The 24,534-nt window shown below is 45.5% G+C and overlaps 1 long non-coding RNA gene across 1 annotated transcript; it reads right to left on the reverse strand.

Moving 5' to 3' along the window:
- Positions 1 to 8,157: 8,157 nt before the first annotated feature.
- Positions 8,158 to 14,689, reverse strand: LOC135975719 (uncharacterized). The gene is made up of 2 exons (XR_010592723.1): positions 9,059 to 14,689; positions 8,158 to 9,012 (listed from the first exon to the last, which is right to left on the reverse strand). It is a non-coding gene; the product is annotated as an uncharacterized LOC135975719 (long non-coding RNA).
- Positions 14,690 to 24,534: the final 9,845 nt, after the last annotated feature.

A 24,534-nucleotide genomic window follows, 5' to 3' on the forward strand; every position in this document is an offset into this window, starting at 1 on the left:
ATCTAATGGTGAGATGAGGTAAGGATGGAATGAACCAGACCTTATTTGTTACCCATCATCTCAGGATGAACAGTTTAGTTGTTTTGGTTACTACTTATTGAAGTTTTGGGTGCAGGGCCTTTGAAGTGCTGGTCTCCTTATTGTGTGAGAGGGCCCACAACTGTACTCAACACGCTCTAAGGAGTCACCCCAACCATGATCTGTTTTCCACAGCTGGGCAGTGGTGTTGGAAACAAAGCAGGGAGAAACTGGGTGGGGGAAAGGCATATGCTTGTATGAGATATGAAAGTAAGGACTTTGCTCTAGAAATCTATGTGATGTTTAATTTTCTCTACAAAGTGACAATAAGACTGTGTGAACTGGGAAGGGTAAACTTGGGGAGAAATAGCTCAGTGGTTTGAGCATTGGCCTGTTAAACCCAGGGTTATGAGTTCAATCCTTGAGGGGGCCATTTAGGGATCTGGAGCAAAAATCTGTCTGGAGATTGGTCCTGCTTTGAGCAGGGAGCTGGACCTCCTGAGATCCTATAAGGATGTAGATATGCAATTGTAGAGGCAATGACAAGTGGCCAGATCCCTGTACTGTAGCCTGATTTGGGGTGTGTTAGTATTGTTGATTTAATTAATAATTATTATAAATATTAATTAGCATGGGTTTAGGCTCACGAATTTGTTTGATCAGAAGATAAACGTTCATCCTGAATCAGGCTTCACCGAGTTTATAAAAGGACCTTCGGGGGTATGACAGGAAGTTCACACTTAGACAGATATAGTTATTAAGACCTTTTATTAAAATCAATGAAATAGTAAGCAAATGGTAAAACAGTTAGAATTACAGAGTTACAATTGTATTACTGTTATTCAAGAGATACATATGATAATACAATATTATGTGCTGCAAACTTTGGTTAATATTCACACTCTGTTTTAATAATCCGGTGTTGGAAGATACGGGACCACGCGTCTGGCGGTTCCGGCTTCACACCTCTAGCAGAGGAAGCTAATGCAGAGCTGTTAAAGCTGTTTAGAGCTCTAATCCCTCAGATAGAGACAAGCACCTACAAGATCTCTATCAAGCATTCTTAAAACTACAATACCCACCTGCTGAAGTGAAAAAAACAGATTGACAGAGCCAGATGAGTACCCAGAAGTCCCCTCCTACAAGACAGGGCCAACAAAGAAAATAACAGAACACCACTAGCTGTCACCTTCAGCCCCCAACTAAAACCTCTCCAGCGCATCATCAACCTATCCTGAAAGATGATCCATCACTCTCACAGATCTTGGGAGACAGACCTGTCCTCGCTTACAGACAACCCCCCAACCTAAAGCAAATACTCACCAGTAACCACACATCACTGAACAAAACCACTGACCCAGGAACCTCTCCTTGTAACAAAGCCCGATGCCAACACTGTCCACATATCTATTCAAGTGACATCATCATAGGGCCTAGTCACATCAGCCATACCATCAGGGGCTCGTTCACCTGCACATCTACCAATGTGATATATGCCATCATGTGCCAGCAATGCCCCTCTGCCATGTACATTGGCCAAACCGGACAGTCTCTACGCAAAAGAATTAATGGACACAAATCTGACATCAGGAATCATAATACTCAAAAACCAGTGGGAGAACACTTTAACCTGTCTGGCCATTCTATGACAGACCTGCAGGTGGCTATCTTAAAACAGAAAAACTTGAAAAACAGACTCCAACGAGAGACTGCTGAGCTGGAATTGATATGCAAACTAGACACAATCAATTCAGGATTAATTAGGGACTGGGAACGGCTGAGCCATTACAAACATTGAATCTATCTCCCCTTGTAAGTATTCTCACACTTGCTTCTTATCAAACTGTCTGTACTGAGCTATCTTGATTATCACTTCAAAAGTTTTTTTTCTCTTACTTAATTGGCTTCTCAGAGTTGGTAAGACAACTCCCACCTGTTCATGCTCTCTGTATGTGTGTATATATATCTCCTCAATATATGTTTCACTCTATATGCATCCGAAGAAGTGGGTTGTAGCCCATAAAAGCTTATGCGCTAATAAATTTGTTAGTCTCTAAGGTGCCACAAGTACTCCTGTTCTTTTTGAGGATACAGACTAACACGGCTGCTACTCTGAAACTTGTTAAGTCTGTGGGTACAACATTGAAAAATCCCCTTTGCCATCCTTCATTGTCTATTGGGTTAGGTAAAGGTCTCTAGACATCTGCATGGGTGTTTTAGCTATTGGGTCATCTTTACTTTTTGGAAAAGGTCCCAATATAGATATGCTAACTTTGCCTTAGCTTAACATACAGGGTTTTAGTCTGTAGGTCTCTTGCACTACAGCCAAACTTATTTTTATTATAAATCTATAAACCTACTACATCAAATACTCAAATTTATAAGAAAAGATATATCTATGCAAGCAAGCAGATTAAACCTTAGGGCTACAGTACCCAGCCTTGCTAGAGCTGTAGTAGACTCATAGACTCAGACTCATAGACTTTAAGGTCAGAAGGGACCATTATGATCATCTGGTCTGACCCCCTGCATGCTGCAGGCCACAAAACCGTCCCTACCCCTTCCCTTGACTCTGCTGTTGAAGTCCCCAAATCCTGTGTTTTAGTGACTTCAATTGGCAGAGAACCCTCCTGCTAGCGATCCCTGCCCCATGCTGCGGAGGAAGGTGAAAAACCTCCAGGGCCTCAGCCAATCTACCCTGGAGGAAAATTCCTTCCCGACCCCAAATATGGCGATCAGCAAGACCCCGAGCATGTAGGCAAGAGTCTCCAGCCTGACCCCTGTTAGCCATTATACTATTTACCTGCCATTGCTTGGTATTCCTTGGCTAATATGTTTTACCATTAAACCATTCCCTCCATAAACTTATCTAACTTAATCTTAAAACCAGACAGGTCCCTCGCCCCCACCGTTTCCCTCGGAAGGCCGTTCCAATATTTCACCCCTCTGACGGTCAGAAACCTTCGTCTAATTTCAAGCCTGAACTTCCCCATGGCCAGTTTATATCCATTCGTTCTCGTGTCCACATTAGTACTAAGCTGGAATAATTCCTCTCCCTCCCTTGTATTTATCCCTCTGATATATTTAAAGAGAGCAATCATATCCCCCCTCAGCCTTCGTTTTGTCAGACTAAACAACCTGAGCTCCTCTAGTCTCCTTTCATATGACAGGTTTTCCATTCCTCTGATCATCCTAGTGGCCCTTCTCTGCACCTGTTTCAGTTTGAGTTCATCTTTTTTAAACATGGGAGACCAGAACTGCACACAGTACTCCAAATGAGGTCTCACCAGCGCCTTATACAACGGAAGCAGCACCTCCTTATCCCTACTAGATATACCTCGCCTAATGCATCCCAAGGCCGCATTGGCTTTTTTCACCGCCACGTCACATTGTCGACTCATAGTCATCCTGCGGTCTACAAGGACCCTAGGTCCTTCTCCTCTTCCGTTACTTCTAACCAATGCGTCCCCAGCTTGTAACTAAAATTGTTGTTAGTCATCCCTAAATGCATCACCTTACACTTTTCACTATTAAATTTCATCCTATTTCTGATACTCAAATTCACAAGCTCATTCAAGTCTCCCTGCAGAATATCCCTATCCTCCTCCGAATTTACAACGCCTCCCACCTTCGTATCATCCACAAACTTTATCAGCCCACTCCTGCAATCGGTTCCGAGGTCAGTTATAAATAGATTAAATAAAATGGGTCCCAAAACCGAACCTTGAGGAACTCCACTGGTAACCTCCCTCCAACCTGACAGTTCACCCTTCAATACGACCCGCTGCATTCTCCCCATTAACCAATTCCTTATCCACCTCTGGATTTTCATATCGATCCCCATCTTTTCCAGTTTAACCAATAATTCCTCATGGGGTACAGTATCAAACGCTTTACTGAAATCCAGGTATATTAGGTCCACCGCATTTCCCTTATCTAATAAGTCCATTACTTTCTTGAAGAAGGAGATCAGATTCGTTTGGCACGATCTGCCCTTCGTAAAACCATGTTGTAATTTGTCGCAATTGCCATTAACCTCAAGGTCCTCAACTAGTTTCTCTTTCAGAATTTTCTCCAGCACCTTGCACACTACAGATGTTAAACTAACAGGCCTGTAGTTACCCGGATCACTTTTTTTCCCTTTCTTGAAAATAGGAACCACATTAGCTATTCTCCAGTCTAACGGAACCACCCCCGAGTTTACAGATTCATTAAATATTATCGCTAATGGGCCTGCTATTTCCCATGCCAATTCCTTCAATATTCTCGGATGAAGATCGTCCGGTCCTCCCGACTTAGCCCCATTAAGGCGTTCAAGTTTTGTTTCTACCTCGGATACGGTAATCCCCCATCCTGTATGCCCCTCTGTCACGGTGCTAGTATCCCTAATACCTTCATTGGCCTCATTAAACACCGATGCAAAATATTCGTTGAGATATTGCGCCATGCCTAGATTATCTTTAATCTCCTCTCCGGCTATAGTCTTCAGCGGTCCCACTTCTTTCTTTGCTTTCTTCCTATTTATATGGCTGTAAAACCTCTTACTATTGCTTTTAATTCCCCTCGCTAGGTCCAACTCTACACGGCTTTTGGCCTTTCTCACTCTATCTCTACATTCTCTGACTTCACTAAGGTAAGTTTCCTTAGTGATCCCTCCCCTCTTCCACTCTTTGTACGCTTTCTGTTTTTTCCTAATCGCCCCTTTGAGTCGGTCGCTCATCCAGCTCGGTCTAAATCTCTTGCTTAGTAATCTTTTTCCCTTTTTTGGGATACAGGCCTCTGACAGCTCATGCATCTTTAACTTAAAGTAATCCCAGGCATTATCTGCCTTAAGATTCATTAATACGTTTGCCCAATCCACTTCCCTTACCAGTCCCCTTAATTTGTTAAAATTAGCCTTTTTAAAATTATAAACCCTAGTCTTTGATTTAATTCTGTTACTCCTTCCATTTAGTTTAAACTGGATTAGCTCATGATCACTGGAGCCCAAGTTGTCCCCTACTATCACTTCCTCAACGAGGTCCTCACTACTCACCAAAATCAAATCTAAAATGGCCTCCCCCCTTGTCGGTTCAGCTACCACTTGATGAAGGAATTGATCATCAAGCACATCTAGGAACATCTGAGCCCTATTATTGCTACTAGCGTTTGTTACCCAATCTATATCTGGGAAGTTAAAGTCCCCCATAATTACACAGTTCCTATTAGTATTTACTTCTCTAAACACATTAAATAGTTCTTTATCCATATCCTGGGTCAATCCCGGCGGTCTATAGCACACCCCAAGCACTATCCCGGGAGAGGCTCTAGTAGTCCTTTTACCCAGTGTGAGTATTGCCCAGACGGACTCCGTGTTATCTATTCCATCAACTATTATTTCTTTACAGCTTATCTCACTATTGACATACAATGCCACCCCCCCACCTTTACCTTTGTTCCGGTCTTTCCTAAACAGCGCATACCCCTCCATACCTGTATTCCAGTCGTGACTGCCATTCCACCACGTTTCAGTTATTCCTACGATATCCAGTTTCAATTCTCGGACCAAGAGCTCCAATTCCTCCATTTTATTACCTAGGCTTCTCGCATTGGTGTATAAACACCCTAATGTATGTTGTTTAGCCTGTCTCCCATTAGTGACGCTACATGTTACAGGCCTTTTTGTGTTCGTCCCCCCTATCCTTCTTATGTCCAATCTCATCTCCCCGGCTATATCTCCTCTTATCTCACTCACCTTTTCAATGTTGGAATCTGGCGTGGAGATTAACTGTACATCTCCCAACCATCTCCCCAAACTTCCTAGTTTAAAGCTCTTTTGATAAGATGAGCCAGCCTCCCTCCCAGAAGTCTATTTCCTTCCCTACTCAGGTGAAGTCCATCCCGCGAGAACAGGTGTCTGTCCCCGAAAGCCTCCCAGTGGCCATACATCCCAAAGCCCTCCTTATAGCACCACTCCCTTAGCCAACTATTTATTCTCACAATCCTATCAGCCCTTTGTTGCCCTTCCCTAGGAACAGGCAGAATCCCACTAAAGATAATCTGAGCCTCTATCTCCTTGAGCGTCTTACCCAGCCTGGCATAATCTCCCTTGATTCTCTCTAACGAGAACTTAGCCGTGTCATTCGTTCCTACATGAAGGATTATCAAGGGGTTCTTACCTGCTCCTTTTAGGATCCTTTTCAACCGCAGGTCCACATCGCGTATCTTTGCGCCCGGTAGACAGCACACCCTTCTGTTCTCCGGGTCTGCCCTGGTCACAGGCCTGTCCAATCTCCTCAGTAAAGAGTCTCCAATTACATACACCTGCCGTCGCCTGGCAACAGTGCGATCTAGTAATCTAGTCTCTGATCCCTCTAGTCCTGACCTGTGTCTGTTCCTATCTTCTCTTATGCTCCCCCTTGCGCCTTCTTCTATCATCTGGGGGCCCAGGTTTTGTGCTGTCTCCATCAACACCTCCCCTCTCTCTATCGGACTAGCTGCTCTTCTCTTCTTCCTCACCCTCCCACCTTCAGTCACCACCTGCTGCCCGTCCACCTCGTTATCCAAACACCCAAACCTGTTCCTGAGTTCTATTCCCCCCTCACTGGCCCTCCTTTTCCTTGGCCTGCTTCTCACGGTGACATGTGTCAAAGTTAGACTCAGGACTCATAGTTTGTTAGACCACTCTGTTTTATTAGCACAGCGCTCTGCTAATACATTCAGATAATGTGAGCCTCCATGCAAGATTCAAACAGTCTTATTTATACAGATAAAAGGGTGCAAACTAAACAAAGGGACAGAGAGAGCAAAATTGTAAAATATGCATGGAGCATAATATGCATATCCTGCTTCCTTGTTAACTCTTATCGATCTAAGACTAATGCTTCACCAATTGCCCTTAAGTGGCAAGTTAAGCAGTTAATGTCTGCTTTCCTGCCCCCCTGGCTTGCAGCTTTTCTCATTTCTACTTAAAGGTACATACAGCATTCTTTAATTCATTCTATTTCTTTAATATAATTCATTTCACTTTCACAATCCCTCCTTTTGGTCAAGCTTACGCAAAGACCAACAATTACTGGGTTCCACATATTAATAGTTCTTTATCTCTTCGTTCATCAGTGATATTTAACATCATCATATTAGCACTCTGTTTTGGGGTAGTCACCTGGGTGGCATACCTTACACAATTCTGGATACAACAGGAGATTAACTGAAAACATACAAAAATCATTAGGATTCCAAACAGGATAGTCAGGGCTCCCTGAAACAACCAGTTTCCTGTGCCAGAGAAACTGAATAGGTTACTTAGCCACTTCCATAAAGAACTTGGCTCTTCATGGGGAAGATATGCAATTTGTTCTAAGTGACTAGCACGATCTATTACCTCATTGGTGTCATCAGGTATGAACACACAACATTCTTTCCAATGAGAGCACAGGTCCCTCCTTTGGCCGCCAGCACTATGTCCAATGCCTGACGGTTTTGGAGGGCCATCTGTCGGATCACCCCTGTTTCTTTGGCCAGGGTCTTTAAACTCTCTCCGGTTTCATTTGCCATTATTTCAACTACTGCTTGTAACCTTAGGAGCCTTTTTGCATGGTGTATTACTCCCCCAAGTGGGATAAGGGAACTGCCAATGGCCTCTTCCCAGGTCAAGGGGCTTATGTTATTTACATACCATTGGGCATCTGATAAGTCCCTTCTTCTTCGCCTGAAATTACGGAGGCGTTCTCGTGGGAAGGACCCTAGCACTCAGAATTGTGGGAAGAGTCGGGCGGGATAACAGATACCTGACCAGTTAGCTGGTAACACAGTATAAGCTTTGGTCCCACAAACCCAATGATGGCCTATTAAGGCTGGGAAGGGTCGGTTGCACCCATTTGTCACATAGGTGCCTACAAAGGAGGAGTAATATCCTCCGAAGGGCACAGGGTAATTCTCCTTACGAGGAGTGGTGTTATTTGCATGGCATTGAAAGATTGTATTGTTTTCACTAAGGTTACTGTAGGGGGAACATGAGCTTGATTTTTCTGTTTGATCCCAGGTTGAGAAAAAATTCATATCCCCATACCCGGCCCACCACTCTTTAGTTTTGTTTGAATAATCCCATACACCATTGGCCACAATATGCTGAAGGCAATGACTTTTTCCCAGATCCAGCCCTGTCCCATTACACACCCAACACCAATGACCTTTTCCCTCCACCACACTTATCCATTTAGATACATTTATTCCCACTGCTTCCCAAGTGTCATTACTGTTCCATGTTCTGTTAAACGGACGAGGTCCTCCAGTGAGGTCTGGGGAATTGAGTGGGATTGCCAGGACAGGAACACCAGCTTGAGAGTGGGCTGGGATGTGGCTGCAGACCCAGCAATTAGAAATATTAAGAGTCTGAGCTATCCACACTTGCTGCTGGATAAAAGAATTGTCATTGTGGACTCCCCAGACCTTAAGACACCAGCAGCTGAGGAACAGGCGCCACCAGAGGCACATGTTACAGGCAAGGCCCTTCCGGTTCTGACAACCTCAACTGAGGGAACCGCAGTCACGGTTTTACATCCACCAGGCAGCAGGCGCTAGGCTCACTACTGCTTCTTTTTGGGCCTTGCTTTAGGTCCTCGTCTGCTTCTGGCAACCCTTACAAGAGCGTAGATGGTAAGGTATTGCAGGCTGTTCCTCTACGTCTTCTTCTGGAGTCAAAATTGACTCTGCGTGGTCCTGAGGTAATTGGTTTGCTGGGGGGTGCCTTCTTACACTGCGAAGCATGTATGCACGCTGTGATGCCATGCACGCTGTGATGCCAGACAGTTTAACAGCCATCTGGATAGTAAGCAGTACCTGATGATTTTTTGATGTCCTTTAAGTCTCTTTACTTCTTCTTCCTTGACTCTGGCTATAACAATGGCCTTCACACCTTATCTTTTCCTGATGCATACATTCCTCATTCACACAGATTGAGAATACAAACAGTAGTATTTTATATGGAGCAAAAAAAGGCATTGCAAATTAAACCTTGCTAAGTTTTACAATCAATAACCAAGACAATTTACATTGAGACCCAGGCCTTCAATGTTCCTCTAATCTACTTAACATAGACACAATAGAGAATCCTGTTTCTTACTTACTAAACCTTAAAACAAAGAAATGTATATTTAACTAGAGGCCTACTTTGTAATACATATAGGAAACCATAGTAGACATTATAACTTATTCTAAAACAAAAGGGTGACCATAATCAGTCATAAGGATTGTTCTGGTCTGTCATTCCTTTCTGCTATTCAAAAAGGGTGGCTGACAGGGATGAAATCAAATCATACATTAATTCCTATGGGACATTATAAGATCCTGCTCCTACATATCCCCCTTTTGACACTAAGATTATTAATCGCCAGTGTCACTTCTTATTTATTCCATGTAATAGAAAATACTGGGAGGTGATTTGGGCCTGTGGCTCTAGCTTTGCATACATTTGTTTTATCCAACAGCACATTTTAAACGTTACAATTAAACACATACAATTTAAAATAAAAAACAATAAGGGTTAGTAACATTAGTACGCCAGTAGTTGTGGGAGACCATTCAGAAAATACATTATACCAATGGTAAGCTGTTATGTCTTTCTGCAGTGGCAATTCTTAACATGTTGCCATTCGCATGTATAATATGAATGGTTTGGTTTCCCACATTGCCCTTTTGTTTGTTTTAGGAACTATGTTACCTTTTTATCTTTTGTAAACACAGTACTTACATTACATTCACATTTGTCTATTGGAAGGTTGCTAACACTTCCATTCTTTTAAAACACTTTCCCCCCCAAGAATTAACACATACACATAGCCCATTATACAGTACTTTGGTCTCATTATTCATTTTATCCCACACACAGGATCCTAGTGAGATGTCTTTACTACAGGGCTTTGGAGCAACAGGCATGGATAAGCATACCCACTTTTATTTGTTTCTTATTAGGTTGTCCTGTAGCTGATATTAGCTTTTCCTGAAAGACAAAAATAACATTTTTCTACCCCTTTGGGGTGGCATTCATTATTGCTTAAAATATTCCTTTCTTTTACAAATACCCTTGCTGATTGCAGGCAAAACAAGAGGAATTACCTCCATATTTTCCTGTGTTTTTGTTCTATAGGCAGGCCAGGTTTTAATGGCTTCTATCTTTTAAGAGTTATGGGGAAATTATCCCACTGTTCAGTTATTAAATCCATGAGGTGGTGTACCTCAGTTTTCCCTTTACAGCAGACCAAGGTTACAATGTCTTTCCTGCTGTATTAAGCTTTAAGTTTGTTCACAGGTAACAGCTGAAAAGCATCATTACCATAAAGGATTTTTTTTCTTCAAAAATCATACACACTATACATTGTTACAGGGGTACTTAGTAACATTAAATTTATTTTAATTAAAGGTATCTTGTTATACCGTGCCTTTTATTTAGACAATTTGTTTGCTGACCAGGTATGTTCTTTATCTGCAACTTCTTTGTGCTGGCAGTTCTCTCACTTCCTTTATCAGTTAGATAATTTGCATCCACACAGGCTTGGCTTTTGGATTCAAACCCATTAGCAGAGCTCAGAGACTCTGTCTTAAAAGGAACACAATTAACTTTTACCAGAGTTTTGATTACTTTTAACTCTTGCTTCCAAAACACACACAGATCTGAAAAAGAAAACACAGTCCATTGTGGCTCCTTTGGAGCCCTAATAGGATTTTAATTAAGTAGCATGTTTCGTTTGCATTTCTTTTACCCCCTCTATAATATACACTGCACACGTCTGCACATTCCTTCTATACTTTAACTTTTAAAACATTAGCCATATTAATTTTTACATAAGTGTAACTGTTTCCTTTGTTCTTACAGAGTTTTATTTACCCTTATCAAAGTGACAGTCTGATTACACAGAGCCATTTTAAGGCTCAGTGTTTCTAACATTTCTTCTTTTTGTTTTGTGCACCTCACCCCTGCTGTTGCTTCAGAGGGCCACTGATTTTATTCTTTTCCTACAGCTTTCATTTGCTATTTTGTTACAAAAACAAACAAACAAACAGAATCCAGAATCTCTCCCTATTTTTCTGATTTTGACTGTCCTGCTGCAGTCATGACTTGGTCTTTATTTGAAAACATTTAAATTTTGTAAAGAATCAAGTTACCCCTTAAGGGTTAAATACCAAATCTCAGAGTCAACCAACACTGATTACCTGTACCTGGCAAAAAGGTCTGTCAGTTTTGCAACTTTGAATTAAAGAGTCAAATGGATTTTTAGTGGCATTATAAACAAAACAAAACCAATTTATCTTAAACTTACAAAACAGGAGTTTTACAAACCTCACATATTCCCACAGACAGACAGATACATACACATTTTCTCTCCCTTAACATCCCTCTTACACTGCTTTGTTTTTACATAGTTGTACATAGATTACATTACCTTTATACATTTGGGGCAGTTAAGTTCCAATAGAACCCCCCCCCCCATGTTCTTTTAGCAAATTTGACTCAATTGTCCATAGTCAAATGATTTTAATTAGATAGTCTCTTTACCTGGATTATTTACAGACATTCCTCTGGAAAAGGGCCCATTTTTCCTTTAGAATGGCTGCAAAGAAACCAAGAATTCTTTTAACAAGATCCTTTTTAACATTTTCACAAAGTTTAACTGTTTAATTCTCTCCAGTCTCTGTAGAGTTAACTTTTCACTCTCTTTCCTTAAATCACTTGTTTATTTCCCAAAATGACACCTTTATCAACTCAGATTTCACCATTTTAAGTATTGTTCCAGGGGTTCATACTTGCACTTACTCCTGACACTATGCCCTTAGGGCTTCCAACCTGGTTTTTTTTGTTTTTTTGTTTTTTGTTTTTAGTTTCTTTATCTGTTGCTTGCCTGCTTGTCTGGGCCCAATCCTGCTTTTTCCAATGAACCATTTTTGTGAGTGATATTGTGGTCATTTCACAATTTTGAAAGAAATGCTTAAGGAAAGGGCCCAGGAACGGTGGGGGCTAGTTGAGGAGCCCACCTTCCTTGCTGAATTGGTAATGGAACACTAAAGAATCAGTTTCTGAGGCAGACAACGAAGGGGAACAGAACAAGGGGCATTTTATCCTTTTTACAATGAGAGGGGAGTATGAAGGGAGTTGGGATCGATCCGGGGTTGTTGTTGTTGTTTTTTTTGTCAGAGAACAGGGTGAAGGGGAGCGCTCAGTCTGGTGGTGGGAGAGGAGGCTTTTAATAAAGCTTTTAATTTATTATTTGAATATTTGAGAGAGGTGAGTTTTGATTTTGTCCACCTACGATTTGCCTCTTCCCACCACTGCATGAAACAATTAACCTCTCCTTTAGCCAATTTAGTTTTAGGCTGACCGAGTTTGTTGTTTTAAGATGTCCACTCGGTCCTTGTTCCAAGGTTTTAACAGTGGCCACTGAGTTTTGGGATCTCCCTGAGTTAGCCTAGACCATTTTTCCAGAAATTTACAGGAGTCCGGACCCTTCCTAAAACTGAGCCGGCGTTCCTTTAGGGAACTGTCCCGACTTAGACGTCTGGTTACCAATACAGGAGGACTTTACACACACCAATCACACAAGAAGGAAATTCGGGTTCGTCAGAGCGATGCCCGGTGCAACACACAAAAGGAGCCCACAGGCTACTGACTCAATCGCCCTTGCTTTCACACCAAGGGTTTTACCCAAGGTGCGGTGCGGCTGCGATTGTGCAGATTTCACTCACTCAGACCGCGGGGACAGGAACCCCTTGGTTGGCCGATCCCCGGACGGAGATGGCACCCAGACTCAAACACTCCACAGGAGGACGGATAGACACAGAGACAGAACAGTCCTCAGTCCGGACAAAACACAGAAATAATTACCTGACCAGATTCCTGATGTCAGATCCCGGGATCCCTACCAGAACAGAGTGGGAACCAACAGGTTCGATGGCGTAGACCTCACTGTGGCCGTGCACCCTTCCGTTCAGGAGGAGGACCGCTCGGGCCAAATGCCCAGGTGCCGGCTACCACGGTCGTCCTACAAAAACGGTCAGGAATCACACAGCCCCAGTGAAGACGGTTGCCATCTCGGTGGAACCTCCAAATTGTCAAAGTTAGACTCAGGACTCATAGTTTGTTAGACCACTCTGTTTTATTAGCACAGCGCTCTGCTAATACATTCAGATAATGTGAGCCTCTATGCAAGATTCAAACAGTCTTATTTATACAGATAAAAGGGTGCAAACTAAACAAAGGGACAGAGAGAGCAAAATTGTAAAATATGCATGGAGCACAATATGCATAACCTGCTTCCTTGTTAACTCTTATCGATCTAAGACTAATGCTTCACCAATTGCCCTTAAGTGGCAAGTTAAGCAGTTAATGTCTGCTTTCCTGCCCCCCTGGCTTGCAGCATTTCTCATTTCTACTTAAAGGTACATACAGCATTCTTTAATTCATTCTATTTCTTTAATATAATTCATTTCACTTTCACACATGCTTCCACTTCCCTTGTTCTCCCCCTTCCATTCCCCCCTCACCATCCTCTACCTCTGCCTCCACCTGCACCGCAGAGCATTCCCCTTCAGCCCCTCCTTGCCTGTCCTCCATCAGCTGCTCAAACCCCCGTCTGAACTCCACCAGGGTATCTACCTGCATCTCCAGCCCCTTAATCTTTTCCTCCAGTAACACTATCAGGCGACACTTCATACAAACATACCTGTGTTCCAGCTCCCCTGCTAGGACTATATACATACCACAGCTTCCACATGCAGCCATCTGCATTCTGTCTGCTGCTGCTCGGCTCATGGCTGCTGCAGTCTCTGCCCACAGCACCTGGGGACACAGAGCACACAACACACCGCGCCCTCCTGCCTCCCCCTTGACCTCCCCACTCAAACTCCCCTGTTTGCTGCCTCCGGTGCCGCTGCTCGCAGCTGTGCCGCTGCCTGGCTGGGCGGCCGCTTTTATGGGCCCCCTACTCAGGGCTCGGCATCCCTCCCAGCACCCTGCCCCTACAGGCCTCTACAAACACACAAGGACAACAAAGACAGACACAAATACAGATACCTTCTCCTCCAATGAGAACTCCCACTCAAACTCCCCTGTTAGCCACCCTGTTTGCTGCCTCCGGTGCCGCTGCTCGTACATCTAACACTGTGGCAAGAGGCAAGGTAGCATTATTGGCAAGGCATCTCTTCCATAATTCGAGGTAGCACTTCCCCTGAGGGACTGGAGACAGACCTGCCTGAGTGCGTGCCCATGCTTGGGAATTTCACTAACTACTAATAACAAACCATGAGTGTCAATGAAGTCTTCCTGCACTAGGCGTATATGAACCAAACTTCTTCCATGTTTAAACTCTAATCAACCTCAAAAGCCAGGTGCAATTGGAATATGTAAGCAACCAGTTATCTGTGTGCAACCCCCTGCTCACACCGGTATCAAGCGGTAATAATGAGGCCTGCATGTTTCTGGCTGAAGGGAAAAAGGACAAGAAAACGGTTTAAAGAAGTTTCTAACAAGCTAGGCTTATAGCTGCCAAGAATGACTTAACTGCTTAAATGTAATCGTTATTTGCATAGTAACTGTTACCAGGGAAGGGAGGGGTAGAAGGGGAGGAAGGAAGGGGAAGGGGGGGGGATGAGGCTTAACTGTAAAATGTATAAAAGAAGAAAAACTGTTCCTGTTAGTGTGCTTGATTTGAGACTTGCCAGTCTCCTTGCACTGCTTTGGGATCCCAAATATACTTTGTTTGTTTCTCCACCCCTGGTGTGTTTATTGGCGCGAAGCACACCGGGCAATGAACCCCGCTGCTGCTGTCCTTGGGCACTCTGTGCCGGCAACAGTCTTGGCGTCCCTGGGTGGGCTCGAGGCTGAAATTTAGCCTTGCCCGGACCCCTCTCGGAGGTCGACAGATTGCGGCGACGACCGACGCCCAGTGCGCAGCGGTGACTTTACCGGAGGCCTCAGCGGAGACGTGTTTTGGTCGACCCCGGAGGGCACAATGGTGCAACGCACTCGAGTAGTGGAGAAGCAGCTGCGGGCGACGGTGGGGAACCGGTCCCGTGGACAAGGTAGGAACAGTCCAGTGGGGACTTTACCTGTCTTGACCTGGGGACGCCCAGTGTCTACCTGTTTTGACCTGGGGACGCCCAGTGTCTCCCTATGGGGCAGGGACAGAGTACTGCAGGCAGGGCAAAGTGTACACCCTTAGAATGCATTCTAGCAAATTGGAAAGTGTTTGGCGCAAATCCAATAATTAAAAGTAGATTAAAAAGGTTCTGTACAGTAGACTGGCCTCAATATCAGCTAGAGGACCAGGAAAGGTGGCCACCGGAAGGATCACTTAATTATAACATGATCCTTCAATTACTTCTGTTTTGTCAGCAAACGGGTAAATGGAATGAACATATGTATGTACAGTTGTTTATGTTGCTAAGAGATAGGTCAGATATTTTGCAAAAGTGTAATTTGACTCCGACAGGTTTGGTAGTAGCTATTGTTAGTCCCCAGAACGCCCCCCCCCCCCCCCCACAGCTGTAATGGCAGGTCCGGTGTCCCCTTCGGCTATCACACCCCCACCATATAAAGACAAGGTGTCTCAGGTCCCAGAGATTGCCCCCTCGGTGGAATTTTATCCGTTGATCACTGAGACCGTGGTGTCCAGACATGGCTCAGATAGGAATCAGGCCACTACTATGCAGGTTTACACCCATGTGCCTTTTAACCCGGTGGACCTAGCAGCCTTTAAGGCACAGGCAGGGGAATTCTCTACGAACCCAAGCAAGTTTATCTCGGCCTTTGAAGGGTGCCTGGCTAGCTGTAAGCCTGACTGGGATGATTGTAATGTCCTTATGCGGACCCTGCTGTCTGAGGTGGAGCGTAATCAGGTTGTGTCTTAAAAAAAAAAAAAAAAAAAAAAAAAAGGCAAGCGAAAATGATGGTTGCAGCAGTACAGGCCGGTGGCAGGGGAAAATTCCAGGAAGGTGGAAGGGGCCGGGGAATGAGAGGACGTGGGTGCCCTGGCTCACAGGAAAGGTGTCTGGGTCGCAACCAGTGTGCCATATGCCAGAAGGAGGGACATTGGAAAAATGAGTGCCCCGAAAGGGAAGGTACCCCATGATGGCAGCGGAGGATCAGGAATAGGGGTGTCAGGGGAGACGGACTATCCTGCCCCCGGAGCCCCAAGTAAAAATGCGTGTGGGAGATTCGGACATAGACTTTTTAATAGACTATGGAGCTGCACGAACCGCTGTAAACCAACCCCTGCAGCTGCCTGTGTCAGAGTCCCTCACTGTGGTGGGTGCCACAGGGAAAGGAACCAAGTGCCCAGTATATGCCCCAGCGAAATATGCTTTGGGAAACAGAACTCTATCTCACAAACTGGTTTACCTCCCCGATTGTCCAACACTTCTACTAGGACGGGACCTGCTTTGTCGCTTAGGAGCCACCCTGCATTTCACCCAAGATGAAATAAGCCTCACCTTACCCCCAGAGAATGCCTGGATAATGACCCTTGCAATTGAGCCCTCAGCCGTGCAAGCCCCAAAGTGAAGCCAGTGGAAAAACAAAAGGAGAGTTAAAAAGCAGCTTTGCTGGACAGTGTTGGCCCAGGGATTTAAAAATTCCCCCACCCTTTTCGGCCAGGCCCTGACCAGAGACTTGGAGGAGTGGGACAATGAGGACAGGGTCCTCCTCCTGCAATATGTGGATGACTTGTTAATTGCCGCTGTGGGTCTCACCCCTTGCCTTAAAGCCACTGTGAGCCTCCTGAACTTTGTTGGACTCCTCAAAAGTGGGTGTGCTCATCCTGGTTTGTTGCTCCAAAGCTCTGTATAGAAGTTATTTTACTAGAAGATGTATAATAGCAATGTGTATGTGTTCATTGTTGGGAAAAGGTGTATGAGTGAAGAGTGGAAGTTTCCTTTGTAAGTTAAAAGAAGCCAAGAAGGAGAGAAGGAAAAAGAACAGAACGAGTTAACGGAGGAAAAAAATATAGCTAGCAAGCTCAGTCCAAAGATAAGATGCTGGCCCCATCCAAGGGCATTGTTCACAGCTAAGACTTGGCTGACAACCAAGAAAAGGGGGGCCTGAATGTGCCCAAGCAACTATGAGATCTGCAAAACACTGCCAGGCATTAATGAAATGTGTTAGGTTTCTTTTCTCACAGATAAAAGAAGTGCTAACCAAAGACCTTAGCAGCCCTGCCATTCATTGAAACAAGGAGACTGAGTCTACATAAAGTCCATCAATGAAAAACTGCTTTGGCTCCACACTGGAAAGGCCCTTTCCAAGTCCTGTTAACCACCAACACCACTGTGAAGTGCCAAGGACTGCCCACCTGAACCCAGGCTTCTCACTGTAAAAAGACCCCTCCACCTTGGGAGGACTCTCCGACTGATAAGCCTATTTAAAGACAGGGTGATGTGCTAGTAACCTCTCCCCTGTATGACGCTGAACCACACTGTTTTAGGAAAAGAGAAAAAGGAACACTTGCTTCATTGAAACCACAAAGTCCAGGAATTCCTGACTACAAAAGACATTAAGAACTGACCCTGGTGAAGAAACAAAGAATTATACGCTGGCAGGGAGGCTCTTACCCAGCTTATGAATAAATATTTTCTAACCTCTGGACTTAGACCCCTGGCCTCCCAGGTGCAGGCTGAATGTCTAGTCTGCCAAAAGAACAACCCTCGACCAGGAGTGTCAGAGCCACCAGCCACTCTGGAACCTACCCCGGGCCCAGGACTGGTTTGGCAAATAGACTTTACTGAGTTCCCCCGGACCCAAGGATTCAAATACCTTTTCATCTTGGTGGATCAATTCAGCGGATGGCCTGAAACCTTCCCATGCCATAACAACGCTGCCAAAACTGTGGCTCTGAAATTTGTCAAGGAGATCATTCCCTGCTTCGGACTCCCCCAGTGGATGAAATCTGACAACGGAACACACTTCACATCCCAAGTCGTTCAAAAAATATCGGATGCCCTGCAAATCCCCTGGAAGCTCCACACTCCATGGCGACTGCAGGCCAGTGGAGTAGTGGAACGCACAAATCAGACACTTAAGCGGCACCTCTCAAAGGTCTGCCAAGAGGCTTCCCTTAAGTGGCCTGATGCCTTACCCCTTGTTTTGCTCTGCATTCGCGCTCTCCCAAAGGGCAGGTTAGGGCTCAGTCCCATCGAGATTATGTTTGAAAGGGCATGGCCTATGAACGGTACACCGGTTCTGGCAAGGGAGTGGGAAATGGGGTGTGGCTTTTTATCTCAGTATATGTGCTCTCCGTCTGCTGTTCTCTGTTCTCTCTTCAGGTATACCAGAGATTTGCAGCCTCTCCCGCTGGATGCCCCTGTCCACTCCTTGCAGCCAGGCGATTCCATTCTCGTTTGGACCTGGAAGGACGAGCCTCTCCAAGAAAAGTGGAAGGGACCCCACACCGTCCTGCTGGTCTCCCTCACAGCAGCAAAGGTCGAGGGACACAAGAACTGGATTCATCACTCCCGTCTGAAGGCAGTGCCCGCTCCTGAACGGTGGACCGCCCAGCCTACGGAAAAGAATTACCAGCGACAACCTGGGACTTAAACTGTTATTCAAAAAAACAATAAGGCCTGCTGGGAATGCCCTGTGGTCTCTTTGGACAGTCACAGCACACTCCCTGTGAAAACTCTAAGCGTTGGTTGTGTTTACTCTCACAGGGCCGGCCTAACCTGGTGGCCTGGTCCTTTTTGTTTTTAATCTGCCTACTATTGGTAATTGTTATTTTGTGGGTATTTGGGGAATTGTAATTGTTAGGCCCTAGGGTCACCTGCCCAGCATGAGTTCAGGTCCAGGGTCTGCCACAGTGGTACTCTTTGCCTCTCGTTACCTCCCATTTCCCCCCCCCCGGCACATGCAGGATGGAAAGGAATCCCTACTAACTTGAAAACAAACACCTGTGAGTCCCTGAAGATTTGCTTTGCCCAAGAGTTTAACCTCTCTAACTGCTAAGTATGCTCCCAAATCCCGCACCACGCAGCAGGGCTACCCTGGAGGGTAGTTCCCCAAAATTGGTCAGATATTTGTTGGGGATGGTTCAGTAGGGGAAGAAATACCTCGGGTATCCCCTTGTCACAAAACTGTACCATTGAATCCCAGTATGCATTAAGGGACAACCCCTGGCTGCCCCAGGCAGCGTAAATCTTTGTATGCCACCTCAGAGCCCATTATGGAAGGAGACAGGTTGGGTATAATCCTCCTCCCATCCTATGGGGTGGGACGGCTAACCCAATTTTATCGTAGGCTCTCTGTGTTTCTCACCAAGTATGCCAATAAGACCTTAGCCATAAAAAAGAGCCTTAACTCAAAGCTATACCAGCTCCAGTTGCTGTCCCTGCAAAACAGACAGGCCTTAGATTATGTTTTAGCCTCCCAGGGCGGGGTGTGTGCCCTTATTGGGAAAGAATGTTGTACTTATGTCCCAGAAAACTCACAGGACATTAACAAGCATGTCCTGTCAGCCAAACAGGCTTTCGAGCAGTGGAAGGCCCAGGAAAGGGAACCCACGGTTTTCAATTCCCTTTGAAGTTGGTTGCCCGACCTAGGAGGACTGGGGGGTGGCCTTGTGCGTCTCCTCCTCACAGGTGTGGTACTGTGCCTGGTCAGCCTCCTCCTGATTGCTTGTTTTAAGATGCTCCTCCATAAGCTTTGTGCCCTCCTCCCGTTCCTCAAAAATCCCGGCATACCCTCTCATTGAAAACCCCAGCTTCATAGCACTTAATCATATCTTGTCCACAGAATATGAGAAAACTCAGCCAAAGGCTTGTTGAGTATTCTCAAAGGGGGGAGTTGTTGGTGTCACTAGGCATAACCCTAGGTAACTCGGGAGGATGGAAGGCCACAAAGTGTCAATGAAGCCTTCCTGCACTAGGCCTATATGAACCAAACTTCTTCCATGTTTAAACTTTAATCAACCTCAAAAGCCAGGTGCAATTGGAATATGTAAGCAACCAGTTATCTGTGTGCAACCCCCTGCTCACACCGGTATCAAGCGGTAATAATGAGGCCTGCATGTTTCTGGCTGAAGGGAAAAAGGACAAGAAAACGGTTTAAAGAAGTTACTAACAAGCTAGGCTTATAGCTGCCAAGAATGACTTAACTGCTTAAATGTAATCGTTATTTGCTTAGTAACTGTTACCAGGGAAGGGAGGGATAGAAGGGGAGGAAGGAAGGGAAAAGGGGGGGGGGTAGGCTTAACTGCAAAATGTATAAAAGAAGAAAAACTGTTCCTGTTAGTGTGCTTGATTTGAGACTTGCCAGTCTCCTTGCACCGCTTTGGGATCCCAAATAAACTTTGTTTGTTTCTCCACCCCTGGTGTGTTTATTGGCGCGAAGCACACCGGGCAACGAACCCCGCAGTTGCTGTCCTCGGGCACTCTGTGCCGGCAACAATCCTGTTATGTTCAACATTTAACAGTTGTAAAGAAGGTTCAGTGTTTGGTACCCAGAGACCTTAGCCAGCGTAATACCATTGAAAATCCTTGAAAACCCTTATCAGAGACAGAAAAAGGAGGAAAAAACAGTTATAGCATTTGATTTGTAAAATATTAAGATCAGCTTTTATTTTAACAACATCCCTTGTTCTCTTTCCCTTTGGCTGGAGAGAGTTTTTAGAAAGAACCCCTTCCCCCCATATTTGAGGGTTGTATAGATGGTGTCACGCTGTCTGGACTGGCTCACAATTGTGAGTGCAAATCTCAGGTCACGCTGTCAGAAAACAAGGGCAGATACCCCAAATTGGTGGTGTGTTCTATCATTAGATTTCACCAAGCCAGTAACAAATGTGCACTCCGGGATCACTATACCAGTCTCACCATGGAGTCACCGACAGTCCCCTTAGACTCTCCAGCCTATCTCGCCACCCAGACAAACTGAACATTTAGGTTTAAATAACCTTTTATCACAATCACACCACATCAGGTTTCTCCCAGTCCCAACAGATGTTGATCTGAATTTCATGGTTTAGTTGTTATGGCTCGCCACTGATCGCATCCGACCAGAAGATTTATAGGTTCTTGTCCAATTCAGATTACAGGGTCCGAGAACTCAGAGAGTTCTATATCGGGAGAGGACTCTTCGGGTGCTTGGCAAAACCACTTACACTGAGGACAATACCAAATTGATAAAAGCTTCATTGAGATTAACAAAAGAATAATAAATGCTATGAAACTTATGACTGCAAAACAATAAAACTCCGGGGTGGTAACATTTCTATTATAAGTACCTTAACCTAACATACTCACACCCTTCCTTGAGGACCCGGTAATAGGAGGTGAAGGACCAGCCTTACTCCTGGCATGCCCGATAACACGATGGTGCTGGCTTCCCCAATAGTTAGGAATGTTGCGTAGTTATACTATACTACACAAGCTGAGCTGATAGCTTGATAGAAGATAGAATGATAGGTTGATAGAAGATAGTCTATAGAATATAGACGAACAAAGAAAAGAAAAAAGCTCCCTAAGATACCCTTACATGGTATTTTACAGGATCCTGACACTATGTAATTCAGGCCCAACCTACTATACCCAAATCTTATTTCCATACCCTAAGAAATGTATGGGTACCATTATCCTATAGGTTAGTGGATTATGACACTTACTCTCTACATATTAATAAGGATTATCTCACTCCAAAAACTGCCAGCCTAGGTTTTCTTGGTGACTTCCAGGTTTGTAGTGTACCCTGCGGTTACCAACCGGTTGCAGATGCCGGATAAACCTATTCAGAGTTGTGTGTAGTTCCTCCCTTCGGTTCCTCAAAATTCAGGGACCATTTCTATCTGTGCCAAATGTTGCTAGCTTTTATGCCGACTTACTCTTAACAGATTATACGTTTAGCTATATAGCTGATCTTATAGGATACAGGCCGGTAGCCTTCTTGCATTTTAGCAAAACTTATTTTATATATCATTCTTAGGAAACACATATCATATGCTTCAACATATCCTAAAATATACGAATCATATATGAAATGGATTAATTCAGAAATAGAAACATATTATTTGATACGTCTGGCTGGATTAGTAGGATTTAATTGCTAGCAAAGTAATCCTATGGGCTACACCAGTGGTTCCCAAACTAGGGGCATGGCTTGTTCAGGGTAAGCCCCTGGTGGGCCGGGCCGGTTTGTTTACCTGCTATGTCTGCAGGTTCAGCCAGTTGCAGCTCCCAGTGGCTGCGGTTCACCGTTCTCGGCCAATGGGAGCTGCAGGAAGCAGCGCAGGCCAAGGGACGTGCTCACCGCCGCTTTCCGCTGCCCTCATTGATCTGAAGCGGCAAATCATGGCCACTGGGAGCTGCAATCGGCCTAACCTGCTGATGTGGCAGGCAAACAAACCAGCCCGGCCCGCCAGGGGCTTTCCCTGAACAAGCCACGCCCCTAGTTTGGGAACCACTGGGCTACACAGACCAGTCACTTACCCCAAATCAAATGGTACTCCAGACCTTACACCAAAGACAACACTGACAACCAATTCTATAGTAAACTAACTCTAGGTTAATTAGCTAAGGAAAAAAAATGAGAGTTAGAGACATTAAAGTAGGTAAAATATAATAACAGGTAAATGACAGTTTGTAACTCCAAATGGTGGCAGTGATGTAATAAACTGCCAGTTTCCAAAAAGTCTTTCAATGCTACACAGAGTAACGCTGGGGATCTCTGTCTTCTCGTTCAGTTATTCTGCCCCATTAGAATCCAAACAGTCCGGAGACACAGAATCCTTCTTTGAATCTATATGTATAGTCTCTTCATACAGAAAGCAAGCTGAGAGTCTCTCTTCCCAGGTTTCAGGGTAGCAGCCATGTTAATCTGTATCCTCAAAAAGAACAGGAGTACTTGTGGGACCTTAGAGACTAACAAATTTATTAGAGCATAAGCTTTCGTGGGCTACAACCCCCTTCTTCGGATGCATATAGGTGCGTTTTTCCTTTGATGACAATGACTTTTGACCTCTGACCATATACGTAATGACCACTTGCTTTGAAATTAGCATTTTCTTGTTAAAGTCCTTAAGTCCTTCATTATCATTTCACAAGGTTTCTTTGATGGGTAATTCAATTACAGGAGTATACACAATGGATTTTCTTGCCTCAGAGATTCACCATGTGGGTTGGGGAACAACCCAGAGACCTTCCCCTCTGGAAGAACCCACAGTCCAGGTCAATTGGGAAGTTTGGGGGGAACCCGGACCCGCCCTCTACTCCGGGTTCCAGCCCAGGGCCCTGTGGACTGCAGCTGTCTATAGTGCCTCCTGTAACAGCTGCATGATAGCTACAACTCCCTGGGCTACTTCCCCATGGCCTTCTCCAAACACCTTCCTTATTCTCACCACAGGACCTTCCTCCTGGTGTCTGATAATGCTTGTGCTCCTCAGTCCTCCAGCAGCACACCCTCTCACTCTCAGCTCCTTGTGCCTCTTGCTCCCAGCTCCTCACACTCCCACCCGAACTGAAGTGAGCTCCTTTTAAAACCCAGATGCCCTGATTAGCCTGCCTTAATTGATTCTAGCAGCTCTTCTTAATTGGCTCCAGGTGTCCTAATTAGCCTGCCAGCCTTAACTGTTTCTAGCAGGTTCCTGATTACTCTAGTGCAGCCCCTTCTCTGGTCACTCAGGGAACAGAAACCCTGTCTGACCTGGGACTAATAGATCTCTCTCCTGTAGCCCTCTGGCCTAGAGGGAGGGGGCTGCTCCTCCTCTTTCTCTGCTACCTGCTTACTGGCTGGCTGCTAGACCCACCCACACCCTTGGTTGCTGCTGCTCCAGCTACAGCCCCTTGGGGGGGGCCTCCTGGCCCACTCCCCAGAGGAGAGGAGGGAGAGACCCCAACCATTGCTCCTGCTGCTGGGGATGCCACTACCACCTCCACCTGAGAAGGGTCCTTCCTGCTGGCCACCAGACTGCTGCCTGGAGCTGCTACGTTTGCTGCTGGGGAGCTGCTGGAGCCCTGAGGAGAAGGAGAAGACCATCTGCCAGTGGGGGAGAGCGTAGGAATTCTACAGACCACCGTGGAGGGGGTCCTCCCGGACTGAGTAACTTTTGAACTGTGCTCTTGTGGTGGGGATCTAGACTGTGTCTGTGGAGACACAGGGGGTGTGGCGTGGAGCCTGCCCCTGGTCCATCTGTGTCCTCCCCCGACCCCCACCACCACCATCATCGTTGCCCCCTCCACCACCCCCACTGGCTACTCACCATCTGCCTTGGGCTCCTGCCTCTGGGACTCAGCTGCTCCCCATTGCTTGCCACGCCCTGTTGCCACCATTGGGCCTGATACAGCAGCCAGCTTACAAGGACTTTCTTTTTTGTTGCAAGCGCACGTGGGTGCACGTGCCCCGCCTTTTGGACTGACCCTCTCCCCCCTACAGCAAGCCCCCAGCTTTGCCCCTGTTACCTACCCGTTTGCCCCTTACTGCCTTTTGCCCCTCCCTCTTGCCCCAGCCCCTCGCTAGCTCCGGTTTGTTTGCCTGCCCCGCCCTTTCCCTCTGCAGCCTTTGTTTGACCCGCC

Source organism: Chrysemys picta, chromosome 14 (assembly GCF_011386835.1).
Source record: "Chrysemys picta bellii isolate R12L10 chromosome 14, ASM1138683v2, whole genome shotgun sequence".
Classification (NCBI taxonomy): Eukaryota; Metazoa; Chordata; order Testudines; family Emydidae; genus Chrysemys; species Chrysemys picta.